Below are 19,978 nucleotides of genomic sequence, written 5' to 3' on the forward strand. Positions count from 1 at the left end.
CTGCATTGTCTGAACTACCAGCTAACCGGTTCTTAAAGTCTCCTGGAAGCCCCAGTGCTCCGTGTTGATGTGAGGAAGCAGCGACATGTTTGGGGAACTGCAAAGGGTCACATGGGAGCCTGCCTGAAGGACAAGTAGGACCAGAGCCCAGGAGGTCTCCACAGCGTTGTAGATGACTCTGGCTTTAGACTGAAGGCCATGGGGAGTCAACGTATAGTTAAGAGAGATAGTAAGAGTGGGATTGGGTTTCCAGTCTGGGAAGATTGCCTAGACTGCAGGATGAAGGTGGAAAGACAGCAGAAAGACAGGGCAGCAAGAAAGTTAAACAGAAGTAGTGGGTACTGCCCCAGGGTAGATGCTCTTCATCCTGTTCATGGAGTGTAAACTAGAACCCTAATGTACTTCCATTTGCATTACCAGCTCCCATCTCCTTACCCAGAGCAGGGAATTGAGCAGAGTGCCACTCCCGCCCGTGTGTCTACCTTTTTTTCCTCCTGGCTCTTCATGCTTAACTCTAGACTCCTGTCCTCTGGCCCCTGAGCCAGGTCTCATACTTTGCACCTAAGCTAAAGCCCCTTACTGGCAATTCTTCATTAGGCCCAGCCTGGGCTCTAGGATAAGCCCCAATATCTGAGAAACTCCACAGAATTCTACACTCACTCTGTGGTTGGACTAATGACAGTGGCCTTTTCTTTCCACAGTACTTTATAATTTGTAAAGTTCTTTTGCCCATGTTGGTTTATTTTATTTAGAATGAAATTGTACACAATTACATTTTAGGAAGGATTTACATACAATAAAATGTATGTGTGCAGTCTGATGAGTATCAACAAACTTGCCCTTGTAACTAACCCCCACCCCAGTGAAGACATGAAAGCCTCTCCAGTAGTTCCCCTGGGCTGCTACGCAGTTCACTCCTTGCTAGCCCCAGGCATCTCCACTCTCCCCTCCTGAAATGACAGGCAACACGCTGCTCACAACCCATTGAGTTGAGCATTCACTCAGCAACACCCGGGCTCAAGACAACAGGCAGAATAGTCCCTAGGGGTCAGCTTTTCCCAGCAACAACTCTGCCTCATGGAAGGGGTTAGGATAAGGTACCGTTTCCATCAGACCCCCAAGCCCTTTTGACCCCTTCTCACTGCCTCAGCCAGGAAGACAAAAGGAGGGTGTGGGGTTCCTTTCTTTGTGCTCAAGACTGGGTTTAGCACATCTGAGCTAAAAGTTTCTTGAACTAAATCTCCAAATAACCTTTAATCTGAAATATAAATTGAACCAAAGTAAAAACCACTTATCACTATGTGTCTTCAATGTACATTTTCAATATATACATAATAATTGTACATATAATATTTATGGGGTACATGTGATATTTTGATACATGCATATAATATATAATGATCAAATCCAGGTAACTGGGATATTCATCACCTCAGACTTTTATCAATTTTTTTGTATTGGGAACATCACAAATCTTCCTCTTTAGCTATTTTGAAATACAAAAATTATAGCCTACTGTGCTATTGAACACAAGAACTTAGTCCTTATATTGAAATGTATTTTTGTTACCCATTAACCAACCTCTCTTTATTCCTACCTCCCCCCTACCTTAACTAATCTCTGTTAATCTCCATTCTACTCCTTATATCCATGAGATAAACTTTGTTAGCTCCCACATGAGTGAAAACATGCAATATTTGTCTTTTCGTACCTGGCTTATTTCACTTAACATACATTCATCATCTTTTCATGATAAACCCTTGACAAATGGGGTATAGAAGGAACACACCTCAAAACAATCAAGGTAATATATGACAGATCCACAGTTAACATCCAACTAACATACAGCTTTTCCTCTAAGATCTGGTACAAGACAAGGATGTTCACTGTCACCACTTTTATTCAATGCAGTACTGAAAGTTCTAGCCCAAGCAATTAGACAAGAGAAAGAAATAAAGGACATTCAAAACAGAAAAAAAATAAGTCAGGCGGTTGTGGTGGCTCATGCCTGTAATCCCAGCACTTGAGCCAAGATGGCGCCACTGCACTCCAGCCTGGGTGACAGATTGAGACTCCATCTCAAATAAAAAGAAGAAAAAAAAATAAGTCAAATTGTCCTTGTTTTCAGATGACATGATCTTATATTTAGAAAAACCTTAAGATTATGCCAAAAACTGTTAGAATTGCTAAATGAACTCAGTAAAGTTGGAGGCCACAAAGTCAACATGCAAAAATCAGTAGCATTTCTATTTGCTAATAGTGAACAATCTGAAAAAAATCAAGAAAGCAGTTTAATTCATAATGGCTACAAAAAAAAAAAACACCTAGAAATGAATTTAACCAACAAGTTGAAAGAGCTCTACAATGAAAACTATAAAACACTAATGAAAGAACTTAAAGAGGGCACAGAAAAAAAAATGGAAAGATATCCCGTGTTCATAGACTGGAAGAATTAATATTGTTAAAGTGTCTGTACTACTCAAAGCAATCTACAGATTCAATGCAATCCTTATCAAAATACCAATGACATTCTTCACAGATACAGAAAAAGCAATTAAATTCATATGAAACCACAAAAGACCCTATATAGCCAAAGCAATCCTGAGAAAAAAGAACAAAGCCGGAGTCATCACACCACCTCACTTCAAAAGATACTATAAAGCTGTAGTAACCCAAACAGCATAGTTCTGGCATAAAAACAGACAAATAGACCAATGGAATAGAATAGAGAATGCAGAAATAAATCTTCAATGTACATATTTAACTCAACAAGTGAACCTAGAAATGTTTTGCCGAGTCCTTAAGCACCCAAATCTGGCTTTAGATCTGAGAACAAGAGTGAGGAGGGTTCAGAGAAGGGAGGTCCCAGGCAGAATGGGCAGTGGACTTTTGGGCAGGGTTGCTCTTAAGCTTAAGAAAGCAGCTACTTGTGTCAAGTGATTCTGGGGCTTCTGGTTTCCCCAAAAGTGCTCCAACCAGCCAAGTTACAGAGAAAAGTAAGGCTTCAAGAAATACAGTGCCAGCAAATCATAGTGGACGATTACCAGAGCAGGTTTTGAATGAGGATGAGTTGGGACTTTTTCAGACTCTTGCACATTAACCCTGAAGCAGGAGGTAGGTCTCCTACTGCCAGCCCCAGCAGCAGAAGTTACAAGCACAGAGTAATAGTATGCTGGTGGGCTTTGGCCAGCACAAAGAAATTGGGACCCGCTGCCACCCACACTTTCTGCAGGGACTGTCAGAGAGTCTCAAATTTCAGCCATTCTCTTGGCCCTTGAAGAGCCATCTATTTCCCATTAACTAGTTCTCAGTGGGAGTCACACTCTAATCACTGTCAGCTGACATCTTACGGGAATCATTGCTGCTGAGAGGAAGGGCTCTTAAGGAAGTGAAACCAGAAGGTAAGAGGGAAAACCAGGAAGAGTCCATAAAGGTGATGGTTAGGGAGCATGAATCAGCGGATTTAGAGTCCCTAAGATACAGTGACAAACTCCCCCAGACATGAGCACAGGCCCCACCCAACTATGTGTGATTTGGAGTCAACCCAGTATTATTACCTACAATGATGGCACCAGCTGTGATGGTTCAATACTCCCTTTGAGTAACGGGCTTTGTGCCATATTTTATTCCCATGACAACCCGTGGAGGTAGGTATTACATGTCCCTGTTGTTCAGATGAGCAAACTAAGCCTGGCAGAGGCCAGTGCCTTGTCCCAGGTCACACAGCTAGTGAGGTAGGTCCAGGGATTTCATACATTTCTCCCTGACCCAGTGCCTAGCCCAAGGTCACACAGCCGGGGAGGGAGGTCCTGTGATTTCATGCAATTCTCCCTGACCACAGAACCCCAGGGAAAGACCTGAGTGAGTGGTTGCAGCTCTGTGCTGGCAGCTGGGTGCCCTGGGTGAGTGTGCTTCCTTCTGTCTCTAGTTCCTTATAGAATCTGTGAAATGGTGATTTTGGGATCCCTCAGGTTCCTCTCAGCTTCTGTTCCTTTAGAACCTTTTAGCCACGTGAGGACCTGGGCTTGGATATCATCCCCTACGGGCTTCAACGTGGGCAGGAAGAGACAACACACAATTTGAGAACTCGTTTTCAAGTGAACACAGTGGCCTAGGGGCCTAGAGACGGCCATACTTCTTCCTCAATGGAGGAGCAGAGTTGGGGTTTGAAGAGATTTATTCTGAGCCAAATATGAATGACCATGGCCCATGACACAGCCCTCAGGAGGTCCTGAGAAAATGTGCCCAAGGTGGTTAGGGCACAGCATGATTTTACATCTTTACGGGAGACATGAGACATCAATCAAATACATTTAAGAGGTACCTTGGTTTGGTTCAGAAAGGCAGGACAACTCAAAGTGGGGGCTTCCAGGCTACAGGTAAATTTAAACATTTTCTGGTTGACAATTTGTTGAGTTTGTCTAAAGACCTGGGATCAATAGAAAGGAATGTCTGGGTTAAGATAAAGGATTGTGGAGACCCAAGTTCCTATTTGCAGAGGAAACCTTCAGGAAGTAGGCTTCAGAGAGAATAGGTTGTAAACTGTTTCTTATCAGACTTAAAGTCTGTGTCCATGTTAATGCTGGAGAGGTATAATGAGACATGTCCAACCCCCTAAAACAGTCATAGCCTAAAACAGTCTCTTAGGTTAAATTTTAAAAGAGCCCTGGCTGACGAGAAGTTCATTCAGATGGTTGGGGGGGCCTTAGAATTTTATTTTCGGTTTACAAGGTACTTGTGCACCCCAGGATATTCAATCTTGTGTTGGCTGAGAGTGGACTCCCAGCTGTCTTTCTTCCTGCCTCCAAGTCTTCATCTCACTATTTGTCTTTTTTCTTTTGGAATTCAGTGCCTCATTTGTGTTCTCCAACCCCATCTCACCTGCTTTCACTTTTTCTTCCCCTGTGACCATAATATAGCACCAAAGTTTATCTTTTTTATTTCTTACATTGAATAGTTTGTATATTTTTCTCTATAAGCTAAATTAGTCACTTTTTACCTGGATGATTCTAGCTTTTATTTGTTTGCTTGCTTATTCATTCATTTTCCTCCTGAAGGTCAGAGATATTCTTGGCCAAAAGAACTTTCCACACTCCATTTCTACCCCTTTTGGGGCCTGAGCACTCCAGGGAGCTTGGGAACGGCCCAGGCTGAGTTGCAGATGGTGTGTGCGCTTTGCCTTAGGGCTCACCTTCTGGTGTGTCCTTCCAGGGGGAGCTCATCGACACTTGGTGAGGGCACACTCCCACCACTGGAAGAGCCCTGGGACACTTGGGCCTCTCCTGGGCCTGTCTGTTGTCCAGATCACTCCAGCTGGTCATCTCAGCTTTATAAACAACAACCAATTAAAAGCGGCCCACCTGAGTAGTAGTCTACCGCAGATACCCTTATGCAATTTTGCTTTTTCTCACTTCATAGTATATTCTGGAAATCTGTTGCGTCTGTTCATGGGGTCTGCCATTCTTCTGCAGTGCGTCACTGGAGTCCACAGTGTGGCTTTGCAACTGCTCTGTGCTGTGTGGGCTTTCAGTTTGCTCCAATATTTTACAATCATAATGTTTCAATGAATACCCTTGAGCATTTGTATTTTTCTATTGCTGAATGTTATAGGTAGATAGCCATGAGTGGGGCAGGACAGGGTTCTCCCTCACCCACTAGAAACGTCAGGTGCTGGTTTGACAATTATCAAACTGCCTGTCTAAAAATGATAATTCCGGAGCCATGGAGAGGAAAATCTCCTGATGATCCACAGCTGTTAAACATTGACGTGTTCATTGAATGAAGACCCCAGGAAAGAGAAACTTCCTGGACATTCTCATTAAGAAGACAAAAATGTCAAGTATGACATTACTGGTACACGCCACTGGAAAAAGAAAGCAAGCCTGAGATGGGCATGCGTATTACTCCCTAAACACACTGCGCATGCTCAGTTTCAAAGGGTAAGGAGACCACTGGGCATGCGGAAAGCCCGCCCTAAGGGAAGAATAATGGGAAAGAAGCGAGTCTATAAAGTTCTAGGATTAAGGTTAAAGGCCTCCTTTTTTCTCTCTTGGACCTTCAGGCGCCCCCTTGGGTGTCTTCCAAGCAAATTTTCGTTTCTTTCCTTTTCCAAAGCCTTTTAAAATAAACTTCCACTCCTGCTCTGAAACTTGCCTCAGTCTCTTTTTCTGCTTTATGCACCTCAGTCGAATTCTTTCTCCTGAGGAAGCAAGAGCTGAAGTTCCTGTGGGCTCCGATGGATGCCGCGGAAAACTCAGGGTATCTCAGATCTCTGCTACCACTAACACTGAAGGTATGTCTTCAGAGCCGATTCCTAGAAGTTGGATTGCTGGGTCATTAACGCACAGGTAGTTTTGTTAGGTTTGCCAAATTCACCTATGGAAAGATTGTGCTGACCTATGCGTTCCCAACAGTAGTTATGAGCAGATCTGCCAAAGAATGTTCCATTTTCCATTTTAATGTTTGCCAGTCAGACAGGTGGGAAATAACATTTCAAGGGTGTTTTAATTTGCATTTATTTAATTATGGAGTTTGAACATTTTTCATGTATTTGAAGTCCATTAAGATTTTATATATAATATATTTTATCTGTGCATGTCTTTTACCTACTTCTCTATTGGATTTATTTTATTTATTTTTCTATTGGACTTCAGTTTTTTTGTCCCTCATTTAAAAAAAAATTTTTGATTTAATAGGCATAGAAACAACATTATACTGATAATATGACCAGAAAGTTCTCTCACTTTTTTTTTTTTTTTTTTTTTTTTTTGAGAGGGAGTTCTGCTCTTGTTGCCCAGGCTGGAGTGCAATGGCACGATCTCGGCTGACAGCAACCTCAGCCTCCCAGGTTCAAGCCATTCTCCTGCCTCAGCCTCCCGAGTAGCTGGGATTACAGGCATGCACCACCACGCTCGGCTAATTTTGTATTTTTAGTAGAGATGGGGTTTCTCCATGTTGGTCAGGCTGGTCTTGAACTCCGGACCTCAGGTGATCTGCCTGCCTCGGCCTCCCAAAGTGCTGGGATTACAGGCGTGAGCCACCACGCCCGGCTGTCACTTGTTTTTTATTGTTATTTTTGCTGATATTTTACATGTTTATGGAGTACATGTGATATTTTGATACATGCATACAATGTGTAATGAGCAAGTCAGGATATTTAGGACATTCATCAGCTTGAATATTCTCATTTCTTTGTGTTGGGAACAAAAAAAATGCTTAGTCAAGTGAGTAAATTCTTTAGCCCTTTCTTTGATTTATTTGATTTTAGGAGGTTTGGTTTATGGGGACCTTGGGTAAAGAGCATACTCCAAACTCTTGGTATTATCCTCCCAATAGTCATAATAATAGTCTCCCTGGTGTGCTGTATTCTCTCAAAGGTTTTAAATGCTTGCATGCAGCCATCTCTAGAATGTCATATGAGCTCTCTTCAATTGGAATGACAGGAGCTGAAAGAAATGTGCAGCCATGCGGGCACCATAACCTATAAATAATGTGCTGAGACTGGAAACCCAAAATGATGGTAACTGAGAGTGGCGCTACGAGAGTGTGATCAAAATGGGGGAATTTTTTAAACAAAATTCTGGGAGGCCATTGTTTTGGACTAAGCTCATTTACTAAGCCCCGACAGACTAAACCAAACCAAACAAAACTGGGGTCATTTATGCTAAGATTTTAAGGAAACGCATAGATTGTAGAACAGACCAGGTTTTGTTTTCCTCCTCCTTTAAATCTCTATAACAAACATTCCTGACAGCATGGGTATCCAACCCCTAAAGTTCCCATTAAATCTTTTGATCAAATTCATTTCTTCTTGCCTAGAGACCATCAAGCTTCAGATGATCGTACAACAAAGGTTCCAGCCAGTTCTAGGTGAAGACACCACTGCTGGCCATGAAAGAGCTACCCTGCCTCCACTAGACAGAGCAGGGTGAGAGTTCCATGATCCCCAATAGGTAGAGACTATGCCCCAAGCCAGCATGAGGCAGTTACAGAAAAATACCATTGTTCCCTCTGCCTCCTATAAAGATTTATGGGGATGACGTTTCTCAGGGGGAGATGGGGCAGGAAAATAAGTATGGGGACAGAGAACATAAGGCCAATTCACACTTCAGCTATGACAGGAAATATCCTCTCCATAGAGTGTAGGCCAAGTAACTAACTTTGTAACTTAGTCTCTCCATTTACATAGAGCGCACCCGAAGTAACCAATGCAATCCTCTAGAGGGTATTTAAACTCCCCAAAATTCTGTAAAGGGGCCCTTGAGCCCCTATGCTCGGGCCGCTCCCACACTGTGGAGTGTACTTTCATTTTCAGTACATTCCTTCCTTCCTTCCTTGCTTTGTTTGTGCATTTTGTCCAATTCTTCATTCAAAACACCAAGAACCTGGACAACCTCTGCCTGTGACAATTGTGTTGATTTGCACTTATCAATTAATAATGTTGAAAACTCTATCATGTGCTTGTTAGCTGTTTGTATATATTCTTTGGAGGAATGTTTATTCAAATCCTTTGCTCATTTTAAAATTGATTTATTTGTCTTTTTGTTATTGGCTTGTAAAAATTATTTACATATTATAGATATTAGACCCTTGTAATATGTGATTTGCAAATATTTTCTCTCATTCATTGGGTTCCTTTTACTGTCAGTAGTATTCTTTGATGCACGAAGTTTTAAATTTTGATGAAGTCTAATTCTTTAAGAAAATGTTTGTTGTTCCTTGTACTTTTGGTGTCATATTTAAGAATATATTAAATCTAAGGTCATAAAAATATAACCGCATCTTTTCTTTTAAGAGTTTTTGTTTTGTTTTGTTTGTTTTTTTGAGACAGAGTATAGCTCTGTCACCCAGGCTGCAGTGCAATGGCACAATCTTGGCTCATTGCAACTTCCGCCTCCTGGGTTCAAGCAATTCTCCTGCCTCAGCCTCTTGAGTAGCTGGGATTACAGGCGCGCACCACCACGCCCGGCTAATTTTTGTATTTTTAGTGGAGATGGGGTTTCACCATGTAGGTCAGGCTGGTCTTGAACTACCGACCTCGTGATCTGCCCGCCTTGGCCTCCCAAAGTGCTGGGATTACAGGTGTGAGCCACCACGCCCCGCCAAGTCCCTGCTATATATCTTTGTATTTATTGCATTTGCTTTTCGGTTCTTTGTCATGAAATCTTTGCTTAAGCCAATGTCTAGAAGAATTTTTCTGATGTTATTTTCTAGAACTTTTATAGTTTCATGTCTTAGATTTAAATCCTTGATTCATCCAGAGTTGATTTTTGCATAAATTGAGAGATGAGGCTCCAGTTTCGTACTTCTATATGTGGGTTGTCAATTATTCCAGCGCCATTTGTTGAATAGGGTGTCCTTTCCTCACTTTATGTTTTTGTTTGCTTTGTCATAGATCAGTTGGCTGAAAATATTTGGGTTTATTTCTGGACTCTCTATTCTATTCCATTGATCTATGTTCCTATTTTTATACTAGTACCATGCTGTTTTGGTCACTGTTGTCTTATGGTTTGAAATTAGGTAACATGATGTCTCCAGATTTTTTTTTTTTTTTTTTTTTTTGCTTAGTCTTGCTTTGGCTATGCAGGCTCTTTTTTGGTGTCATATAAATTTTAGGATTATTTTTTCTAGTTCTGTGAAGAATGATGGTGGTATTTGGATGGGAATTGCACTGAATTTGTAGATTGCTTTTGACAGTATGATCATTTTTACAATATTGGTTCTACCCATCCATGAGCATGGGATGTGTTTTCATTTGTGTCATCTATGATTTCTTTCAGCAATGTTTTGTAGTTTTCCTTGTAGAGGTCTTTCACATCTTTGGTTAGGTGTATTCCTAAATATTTTATTTGACTTTTTGCAGCTATTATGAAAGGGGTTGAGTTTTTTATTTGATTCTCAGCTTTGTTGCTGTTGGTGTATAGCAGAGCTACTGATTTGTGTAACTCTGAAACTTTTGATTTTGTATCCTGAAACTTTATTGAGTTCATTTATCAGTTTTGAGCTTTCTTGGAGGAGTCTTTAGGGATTTTTTAGGTATACAATTATATCATCAGCAAACAGTGACAGTTTGACTTTTACTGATTTGGATGCCCTTTATTTCTTTCTCTTGTCTGATTTCTCTGGCTAGGACTTTCAGTATTATGTTGAATAGAAGTGGTGAGAGTGGGCATCCTTGTCTTGTTCTAGTTCTCAGAGGGAATTCCTTCAACTCATCCCCTTTCAGTATTATGTTTGCTGTGGTTTTGTCATAGATGGATTTTATTACATTGAGGTATGTTTCTTTGATGCTGATTTTTCTGAGGGTTTTAATCATGACGGGATGCTGGCTTTTGTCAAATGCTTTTTCTGCATCTATTGAGATAATCTTGTAATTTTTGTTTTTAATTCTGTTTATGTGGTGTATCACATTTATTGGCTTGCATATATTAAACCATCCCTGCATATGAAACCCACTTGATCATGGTGGATTATCTTTTTGATGTGTTGTTGGGTTTGATTAGCTAGGATTTTATTAAAGATTTTTGCATCTATGTTCATTAGGGATATTGGTCTGTAGTTTTCTTTTTTTGCTATGTCCTTTCCTGGTTTGGTATTAGGGTGACACTGGCTTCATAGAATGATTTAGGGAGCATTTCCCATTTTTCGATATTGTGGAATCGTGTCAGTAAGATTGGTATCATTTCTTCTTTGAATGTCTGGTAGAATTCAGTTGTGAATCCATTTGGTCCTGGAGTTTTTTTGGTTGGTAATTTTTTTATTACCATTTTAATCTCACTTTTTGTTATTGGTCTGTTCAGGGTTTTTAGTTCTTCCTGATTTAAGCTAGGAGGGTTGTATCTTTCCAGGAATTCATCCATCTCCTCTAGGTTTTCCAGTTTATGCATGTAAAGGTGTCGTAAAGGTGTTCACAGTAGCCTTGAATGATCTTTTGTATTTCTGTGGTGTTGGTTGTAATATCTCCCATTTCATTTCTAATTGAGCTTATTTGAATCTTCTTTCTTCTTTTCTTGGTTAATCTTGCTAAAGGTCTATCAATTTTATTAATCTTTTCAAAGAACCAGTTTTTTGTGTTATTTATCTCTTGTATTTCTTTTTGTTTGTTTCAATTTCATTTAGTTCTGCCCTGATCATTGTTATTTCCTTTCTTCTGCTGGGTATAGATTTGGTTTGTTCTTGTTTCTCTAGTTCTTTGAGGTGTAACTTTAGATGGTCTATTTATGCTCTTTCAGGCTTTTTGATGTAGGTATTTAAGACTATGAACTTTCCTCTTAGGATTGCCTTAGCTGTATCCCAGAAGTTTTGATAAATGGTGTCACTATTATCATTCCATTCAAAGAATTTTTAAATTTCCCTCTTGATTTCATTGTTGACCCAGTGATCATTCTGGAGCAGATTATTTAATTTTCATGTATTTGTGTGGTTTTGAAAGTTCCTTTTGGAGTTGATTTTCAGTATTATTCCACTGTGGTTTGAGAGGGTACTTGATATAATTTCAATTTTCTTAAATTTATTGAGACTTGTTTTGTGGCTTATCATATGCTCTATTTTGGAGAAAGTTCCATGCACTTATGAAGAGTATATATTTTCTGCAGTTGTTGGGTAGAATGTTCTGTAAATGTTTGTTAAGTCCATTTGTTCCAGGGTATAGTTTAAATTCATTGTTTCTTTGTTGAATTTCTGTCTTGATGACCGTGTAGTACTGTCAGTTGAGTACTAAAGTCCCCCACTATTATTGTGTTGCTTTCTATCTCATTTCTTATGTCTAGTAGTAATTGTTTTATAAACTTGGGAGTTCTAGTTTTAGGTGCATATGTATTTAGGATTGTGATATTTCCCATTGGACAAGGCCTTTTATCATTCCATAAAGTCCCTCTTGGTCTTTTTTAACCACTGTTGCTTTAAGGTTTGTTTTGTCTAACTTAGGAACAGTGACTCCTGCTCACTTTTGGTGTCCATTTGCATGGAATGTCTTTTTCCACCCCTTTACCTTAAGTTTATGTGAGTCCTTATGTGTTAGGTGATTCTCTTGAAGACATCAGAGAGTTGGTTGGTCAATTCTTATCCATCCTGAAATTCTGTATCTTTCAAGTGGGACATTTAGGCCATTTACATTCAACGTTAATTTTGAGATGTGAGGTACTATTCTATTCATTGCGCTATTTGTTGCCTGTATACCTTGTGGTTTTTGTTATTGTTGTTGTATTTTTGTTTTATAGGTCCTGTGAGATGTTTGCTTTAAAGAGGTTCTGTTTTGATGTGTTTCCAGGACTTGTTTCAAGAGTTTGAGCTTCTTTTAGCAGTTCTTATAGTGCTGGCTTTGTAGTGGTGAATTCTCTCAACATTTGTTTGTCTGAAAAAGACTGTATCTTTCCTTTGTTTATTTGTTTTGCTGGTTATGAAATTCTTGGCTGATAATTGTTTGTTCAAGGAGGCTCAAGATAAAGCCCCAATCCCTTCTAGCTTGTAGAGTTTCTCCTGAGAAATCTACTGTTAATCTGATAGGTTTTTCCCTTATAGGTTACCTGGTGCTTTTGCCTCATAGCTCTTAAGATTTTTTCCTTCATCTTGACTTTAGATAACCTGATGACAATGTGCTCGGGTGATGATCTTTTTGTGATGAATTTCCCAGGTGTTCTTTGAGCTTCTTGTATTTGGATGTCTAGGTCTTTAGCAAGGCCAGGGAAGTTTTCTTAAATTATTTCCATAATATGTTTTCCACACTTTTATATTTCTCTTCTTCCTCAGGAACACCAGGTGATGGTGCAGATTGAGCTGTGGATTCACCTAGACAAATACCCCCTTGGGGTTCACTTCCTACCCAAGAAGCTGGATGAGGCAGTGGCTGAAGTCCACCTGCACAGGCTAAATGTGAAGTTGACCAAGCTGACTGAGAAGCAGGCCCAGTACCTGGGTATGTCCTGTGATGGCCCCTTCAAGCTGGATGACTACCACTACTGAGAACCAGGCCTGCCCTTCACCTACCAGCTGCTGTCCTTGCCCTGGCCCTGCCTCCCCTCTCTAAGAGCAAATGACACCAACTTTGTGATTGTTTTGTCAGTGTCCCCCATTGACTCCCTGGGGCTGGTCACTTAGGTTTTAGCCTCTACTGCATCCCTCATACTGTTCCAAGTGTGGCAGGGGGAATTGAAAAGCCCACAAGCTCTGGTCATGATGAAGGTACAAGGGAGACATCCACAGGGAACCATGAGCTCAGTGGTCTTGGAATTGCTCACTAAGTCAGTACTTCCTTAGCCTGGAAGTTGGTCATGGAGTCACAAAGCGCATGTACTTTACCATCTAGGCCTTCACCTGGTCTGTGGACTTACACCCGTGTGCTTGGTTTACTGGTTCAGTAGTTCCTCAGACCATGACAAATGGAAGGAACTATATTGAAGAACAATGAGGAACTGTTTGAATTTTCCTGAGCACCTGACTTACTGCTGGGCCTTCCCTTAAACATCAGAACAATGAGATTTGTCCCTATTTTACAGGGGTTAGAATAGACTATTAAGGGACAACTGAGAAAGGACAGAGAAGTGACAGCCAGAGGTTGAGAGGGGCCATAAAAACATACAATCAGACATATATCTGCTACCACTTTGTAGCAAGATGGTTCCTATCATAACTCTGGGTCAAAAAGAAAGTAATTTGGTTTATAATGTTGAAAGAAAGCAGAAAGGTGGGTAAGTAAAAATCTTACTGCCTAAAAGAAAAAAAAGGAAATATTTCTCCGAGAAATTTTTATTCAGACCCTTTGACCACTTTTAAATCAGATTATTATTATTATTGTTGTTGTTATTATTTGAATTCCTTTTATATTCTGAATATTAGTCCCCTGTAGAAAGAGTGGTTTGCAAATACTTTCTTCCATTCTACAGATTGTCTCTTCACTCTGTTGATTGTTTTCTTTGCTGTGCAGAAAGTTTTTAGTTTGATACAGGCTATTTGTCTATTTTTGCTTTTGTTGCTTGTGCTTTTGAAGTCTTACTGATAAAATCATTGCCTAGGCCAATGTCTTCATCTATTTCCCCTATTATTTTTTTTTCTAGTAGTTTTGGGTCTTACTTTTAAGTCTTTCATCCATTTTGAGTTAATTTTTATATATGGTGAGAAGTAGGGGTCTCATTTCTTCTTTACAGAGATATTCAGTTTTCCCAGCACTGCTTATTGAAGAGGCTGTCCTTTCCCCAATATATATTCTTGGTACGTTTCTTAAAAATAAGTTGGCTATAAATGCATAGATATATTTCTGGATTTTCCATTCTGTTTCATTGACCTTTATGTATCCATTTTTATACAAGTACCATGTTGTTTTTGTTACTACAGTTTTATAGTATATTTCGAAGTCAGGTGGTGTGATGCTACAGCTTTGTTCTTTTTACTCAATATTGCTTTGGCTATTCAAGATCTTTTGTGGTTTCATACAAATTTTAAGATTGTGTTTTCTATTTCTGTGAGGAATGCCATTGGTATTTTTCAATCTGTAGGTTGTTTTGGGTAGCGTAGACATTTTACCAGTATCAATTCTTCCAATTTAGGAGTGTAGAATCCCTTTTCATTTTGTGTGTGTATGTCCTTTTCAATTTCTTTCAGTGCTTTGTAGTTTTCATTGTGGAGCTCTTCCACCTCCTAGGTTAAATTTGTTCCTAGGTATTTTATTTCTTTTGTAGTTATTGTAAATGAGGGTGCTTTCTTGATTTTTTCATCTAGTTAGTTATTGGTTGTATAAAAATGCTACTGATTTTTGTATGTTGATTTTGTATCCAGCAACTTTACTGAATTTATCAGTTCTAAGGGTTTTTTTTTGCAGAGTTCTTAGTTTTTTTCTTTTTATATACAAGATCACATTACTGCAAAGAGGGACAATTTGATTTCTTCTTTTCCAATTTGTGTGCCCTTTCTTTCTTTTCTTTCTTTTTTTTTTTTTTTTGAGACAGAGTCTCACTTTGTTGCCTAGGCTGGAGTGCAGTGGCGTCATCTCAGCTCACTGCAACCTCTGCCTCCCGGATTCAAGTGATTCTCCTGCCTCAGCCTCCTGAGTAGCTGGGATTACAGGTGTGCACCACCATGCCCAGCTAATTTTTGTATTTTTAGTAGAGATGGGGTTTCACCATGTTGGTCAGGCTGGTCTTGAACTCCTGAGCTCGTGATCCACCCACCTCTGCCTCCCAAAGTGTTGGGATTACAGGCATGAGCCACCGCACCTGGCCTTCTCTTGCCTGATTAGCTAGAACTTTCAGTAGTATGTTGAATAAGAATGGTGAAAGTGGGTATTCTTGTCTTGTTCCAGTTCTTAGAGAAAAAGCTTTTTCCTGTTCAATATGATGTTAGTTGTTGATTTGTCATATATAGACATTGTATTGGGGTATGTTCCTTCTGTATCATATTTGTTTAGAGTTTTTATCATGAAGAAATGTTGAATTTTATCAGATGTTTTTTCTGTGTTTATTGAGATGATCATATGGGTTTTCATTCTGTTGATGTGATATATCACATTTATTGATTTGCATATGTTGATCCATTCCTGTATGATGGATATCAGCCTGTAGTTTTCTTTGGTGTGTGTGTGTGTGTGTATGTGTGTGTCATTTTCTGGTTTTGGCATCAGTGTAATGCTGACTTCGTAGAATGAGTTAGTAAAGATTTTTTTCTCATCAGTTTTTTGAAATAGTTGGAGAAGAATTGCATCAGTTTTTCCTTAAAATTTGGTAGAATTGAACAGTGAAGCCATTCAGTCCTGAGTTCTTTGATGGGATTTCTTTTTTAAAAAATAGAGACAGGATCTTGCTCTGTCATCCAGGCTGGAATGCAGTGGCATGATTGTAGCTCCTGGCAGCCTTGAACTTCTGGGCTCAAGCCATCCTCCCACTTCAGCCTTGATGGAAAACTTTTAATTACTGCTTTGATCTCATTACTTATTGTCAGTCTGTTCTAGCTTTCTGTTTCATCATGGTTAAATTTTGGAAGCTTATATGTGTCCAAAAATCTATCCATTTCTTCTAGGCCTTTCAATTTGTTGGCATGTAGTTGTTCATAATAGTCTCCAATGATCATTTGTAGTTCTACGGTATCAGTTGTAATGTCTTCTTTTTTGTTTCTGTTTTTATTTACTTGGTTCTTCTATTTCTTTTCTTTTTTTTTTAGAGATGGGGTCTCACTGTTGTTCAGGCTGGAGTGTAGTGGTTCAATCATTTCTCATTGCAGCCTTGAACCCCTAGGCTCAAAGGATCCTCCCACCTCAGCCTCCTGAATAGCTGGGACTAGAGGCATGAGCCACTATGCTTTGCTGATTAAAAATTGTTTTTGCAAAGTTGCGTGTCTCACTTTACTGCCTAAGCTGGTCTTGAAATCCTGGCTTCAAGCAATCCTTTCACTTTGGCCTCCCAAAGTGCTGGGATTACAGGCATGAGCCAACATGCCCAGTCTCTTTTCTTTCTTAGTTACTCTAGAAAATGGCTTGTTGATTTTGCTTGTTATTTCAAAAAAAATAAACGTTTTATTTTGTTGTATTGCTTGTTTTTGTCTCTATTTTGTTTAGTTCTACTCTGATCCTTATTATTTATTTCCTACTACTCATATTTGGATTGGTTGGTTCTTCCTTTTCCAGTTCCTTGTGGTGAATGGTTAGATTGTTTAATTGAAATCTTTTTACTTTTTTGATGTGTTTGTACAGATTCCAAAAATTTTTTTATGTTGATTTCTAGTTTTATTCCTTTGTGATCTGAGAAGATACTTGATATGGTTTTGATTTTTAAAAAGTATTGAGGTTTTTTTTGTGGCCTAACCTGTGGTCTATCCTGGAGAATGTTCTATGTGCTGATGAGAAGAATGTGTATTTTGCAGATGTCGGATAAAAAGTTCTGTTAATGTCTGTTAGGTGCATTTGGTCTGTGGTGTAGTTTAGATCTGATTTTTTTTGTTGACTTTCTGCTTAATCTTTACAGTGATGAAAGTGAAGTTTATTTTGCCAAAGTTGAGGATGCACACCCATGACACAGCCTCAGGAGGTCCTGACAACATGTGCCCAAGGTGGTCGGGGCACAGTTTGGTTTTATACATTTTAGGGAGACATGAGACATCATTCAGCATATGTAAGATGAAACATTGGTTTGGTCTGAAAAGGCGGGGCATCTCAAATCAGGGAGGGAGCCTCCAGGTCATAGGCAGATAAGAGACAAATGGTTGCATTCTTTTGAGTTTCTGATTAGCCTCTTAAAAGGAGGCAATCTGATATGCATTTATCTCAGTGAGCAGAGGGTGACTTTGAATTGAATGGAAGGCAGGTTTGCCCTAAGCAGTTCTCAGCTTTACTTTTCTCTTTAGCTTAGTGATTTTGCAGCCTCAAGATTTATTTTCCTTTCACATTTTCTCCCTTTTATTTCTCAAAATCTTTTGGAGAAAGCATATTATAAGAAAATTAGTCTTTGTCCTCAGGTTTTATCTGATCTCTCATGGCTAGAATGGTTTATTCCTAGATGGGTAGGTCCTGAGTTATTAGGAAAATTCATTTTTGGCAGATTGTGAAGTCTCATGTTCTATGAAGGGAAAATAGGGAGAGAAAGGGAGAAAAACAACAATAACAAAAGAACAATCCTGGAAAATTGATATAGACCACATTACTCCGAAGTCTATATGTTAGTAGGCAGGTATGAAAGTGGGTTATGTATGTAAATAGGTTGCTGTTATTTTCTTCTAAAGTTTAACTTGACTAGCTTCCGTTCACAGGGCTTTATGAAAGTACAGCTTAGTTTTCAGTGACTCCAAATTAGGAAAAATGGGGGAAAAAGAAGAAAAAAAACTGAAAACATTTTGAAGACTTATAGCCCAGAAACATTAGAATTCGGTCCTAATTGTAGAAAATAATAAAAATGGAAAAACATTAGGCAAGACTAGACTCTAACAACAGTTGTACTGTAGTTTTTGAAATAGAATTTTTCTCTCTCCAGTTTCCCACTTTTACTAAAGACAAATCATGGTAGGATTAATTTGCTTTATTATACTTGGCCTAATTATGTGTATAAAGTGCAGCAAGAATAATAAGTTTTTTACACAGGCTTTTAAATTGGCTTTGATGGAACTTTGTTCCATAGAAGGAGTCTCAAATAAGACTTTTTTAAAGCCAAGCCCAGCCATGGGTTTGTAGCATCAAGTACCTATGAGTTGGGTGAATTCTTTTACTCTTGAGATTCCAAGATAAACTTGGGGCTCCTGGGCCTGTCAGAAAGTGACATGCTTTACTTACCACAGGTCAGGAATCCTGTACAGGGACTGTGTAGACAAGGTATGAGGCCAGTTTTCCCAAGTAGCTTTTATTGGCTCCATAAGTCAAGTTTGATTCCTTAAAGGAAAGCACACCATTCCAGCCAAAGCCTTCATAAAATAACCAGTTTCTCTTATTGTGCCGTTATAAATAAAAACAGATTCTTATTGAACTTATGCAAATAACTGTATTGACATGAGTTAAAGATACTCACAAATAGTTTTCAAATTCTGGATAAATCAGGTAGAGAGAAACAAATATATTCTAAATTTTGTTCATAGGAGTATACTAAATTGTTAAAAGCTGTCAGTAGCTCAACAGAAAACTTTATTTGCCACCGAAAAAACAAAACAAAGAATCAGCAACATTTTAAGCATAAGTAAAAAAGATTACTTTAGTCTTCATTAGTTCACCCCATGTAGTTAATTCCTGTTCTGCTTGATAGTCATGAACATTTCAGTTCTCCATAAGTCCTAAAAGTTTTTCTTCTATTCTGATGTCACAATCTCCAAAGTTATCAGAAACTTGTATTCAAGAGCACCTGTTAGAATTTTATAGCTGATTATAAAACTACCTTTTAAAGAGGACCAAAACAAGACAATTGTCCATGGATGACAAAATGTTTTAGGGCAACCATAGTCAAAGACTATAGTCATAGTCATGGTCATAGTCAATAGACAAGGAAAGTTGTTACCTTTGTGGCACATGATAATTTGACATAACAATTATAATTATTCCTAATAATGTACACTAATTCATATCAGAATTACAGGAGTTTCCCATAATTTTGGAATACATACCAATAACATATTTATACAAACATAGGCCAAAGAAATTTAAACACCATTTTATATTTGACAATGTTTCCTATATTTTATTTATATATATAATGCTTATATAATATATATATATAAAACGTTTATTCCAAATAAGCAAATTATGTCATTTTGGAACTTTAGGGAACCTAATATCTTAAAGGATTAAGTCAGAAAAAGACATAATTTATATCTTTATTTTGGAAAGTTTGTCAAATATCAAAGATTTAAAACACTTGACATTACAGGTCATTGTAAAATAAGTCATTCATTTGACCAAAGTGATAACTCAAGGATTTCAAAAAAAGGTGAAAATCTTCATTCTTTGAGAGAGGAGACTCAATTTCCCAAACAATAAGCCCTAATAAAAACAACATTAAGCCAGTTAAATTTCTTTCTCAAAATTTTATAAACAATCTATAAAATGTTAGTCTTGATCATAAGATATAACTTCCATAAGTCTTTTATAACATTTATAACCTTTATTAAAGAGTCAGTTAATGCTTCAAGAAAACCTTGTTAATCTGACACAGGGGACCATATGTTGGTCTTGCATCAGTGTGACTCTGACATTAAGGATTAATTTATAGAAAAACTGAACTTGTTTTATCTTTCAAATCACCCCTTACAATCTCACATGCCTGTCTCTTCCATGATAGCCCCTGGGCCTTAAGGAGCTGAATAGCTTTAATTTCTGGCCCTATGTCTCTGGATTGCAGTTTATTTTGATTGGCTTCTTTTACCAGGCCTGAAGATGAGGGTTTAATTCCTGTCAGTGTTTAAGATTTAGCAGAACTTGGTGTTCTTTTTAGACTCAGGAGTCAAAGCTCTGTAACTCAATGTCACAATGACTCTAAAAGCCCATATGGAAAGATACACAAATGTAATAACCTTAAATAAA

At 38.6% G+C, this 19,978-nt stretch overlaps 1 protein-coding gene across 4 annotated transcripts in view; it reads left to right on the forward strand.

The window, feature by feature from the left end:
- Positions 1 to 3,673: 3,673 nt before the first annotated feature.
- LOC129032986 (protein RoBo-1-like) overlaps positions 3,674 to 19,978 on the forward strand; it is a 32,909-nt gene continuing 16,604 nt past the window's right edge. The window contains exons 1-4 of one of the 4 annotated variants that reach the window (XM_054480890.1): positions 3,778 to 3,902; positions 6,186 to 6,292; positions 7,819 to 7,927; positions 12,748 to 12,913. The gene's annotated coding sequence lies outside the window, so the exon portion shown is untranslated. Of the gene's footprint in view, positions 3,903 to 6,185; positions 6,293 to 7,818; positions 7,928 to 12,747; positions 12,914 to 19,978 lie in introns of all 4 variants that reach the window. The other 3 variants (XM_054480887.1, XM_054480882.1, XM_054480903.1) reach the window with 3 other exon arrangements.

Source organism: Pongo pygmaeus, chromosome 1 (assembly GCF_028885625.2).
Source record: "Pongo pygmaeus isolate AG05252 chromosome 1, NHGRI_mPonPyg2-v2.0_pri, whole genome shotgun sequence".
NCBI classification, from domain to species: Eukaryota; Metazoa; Chordata; class Mammalia; order Primates; family Hominidae; genus Pongo; species Pongo pygmaeus.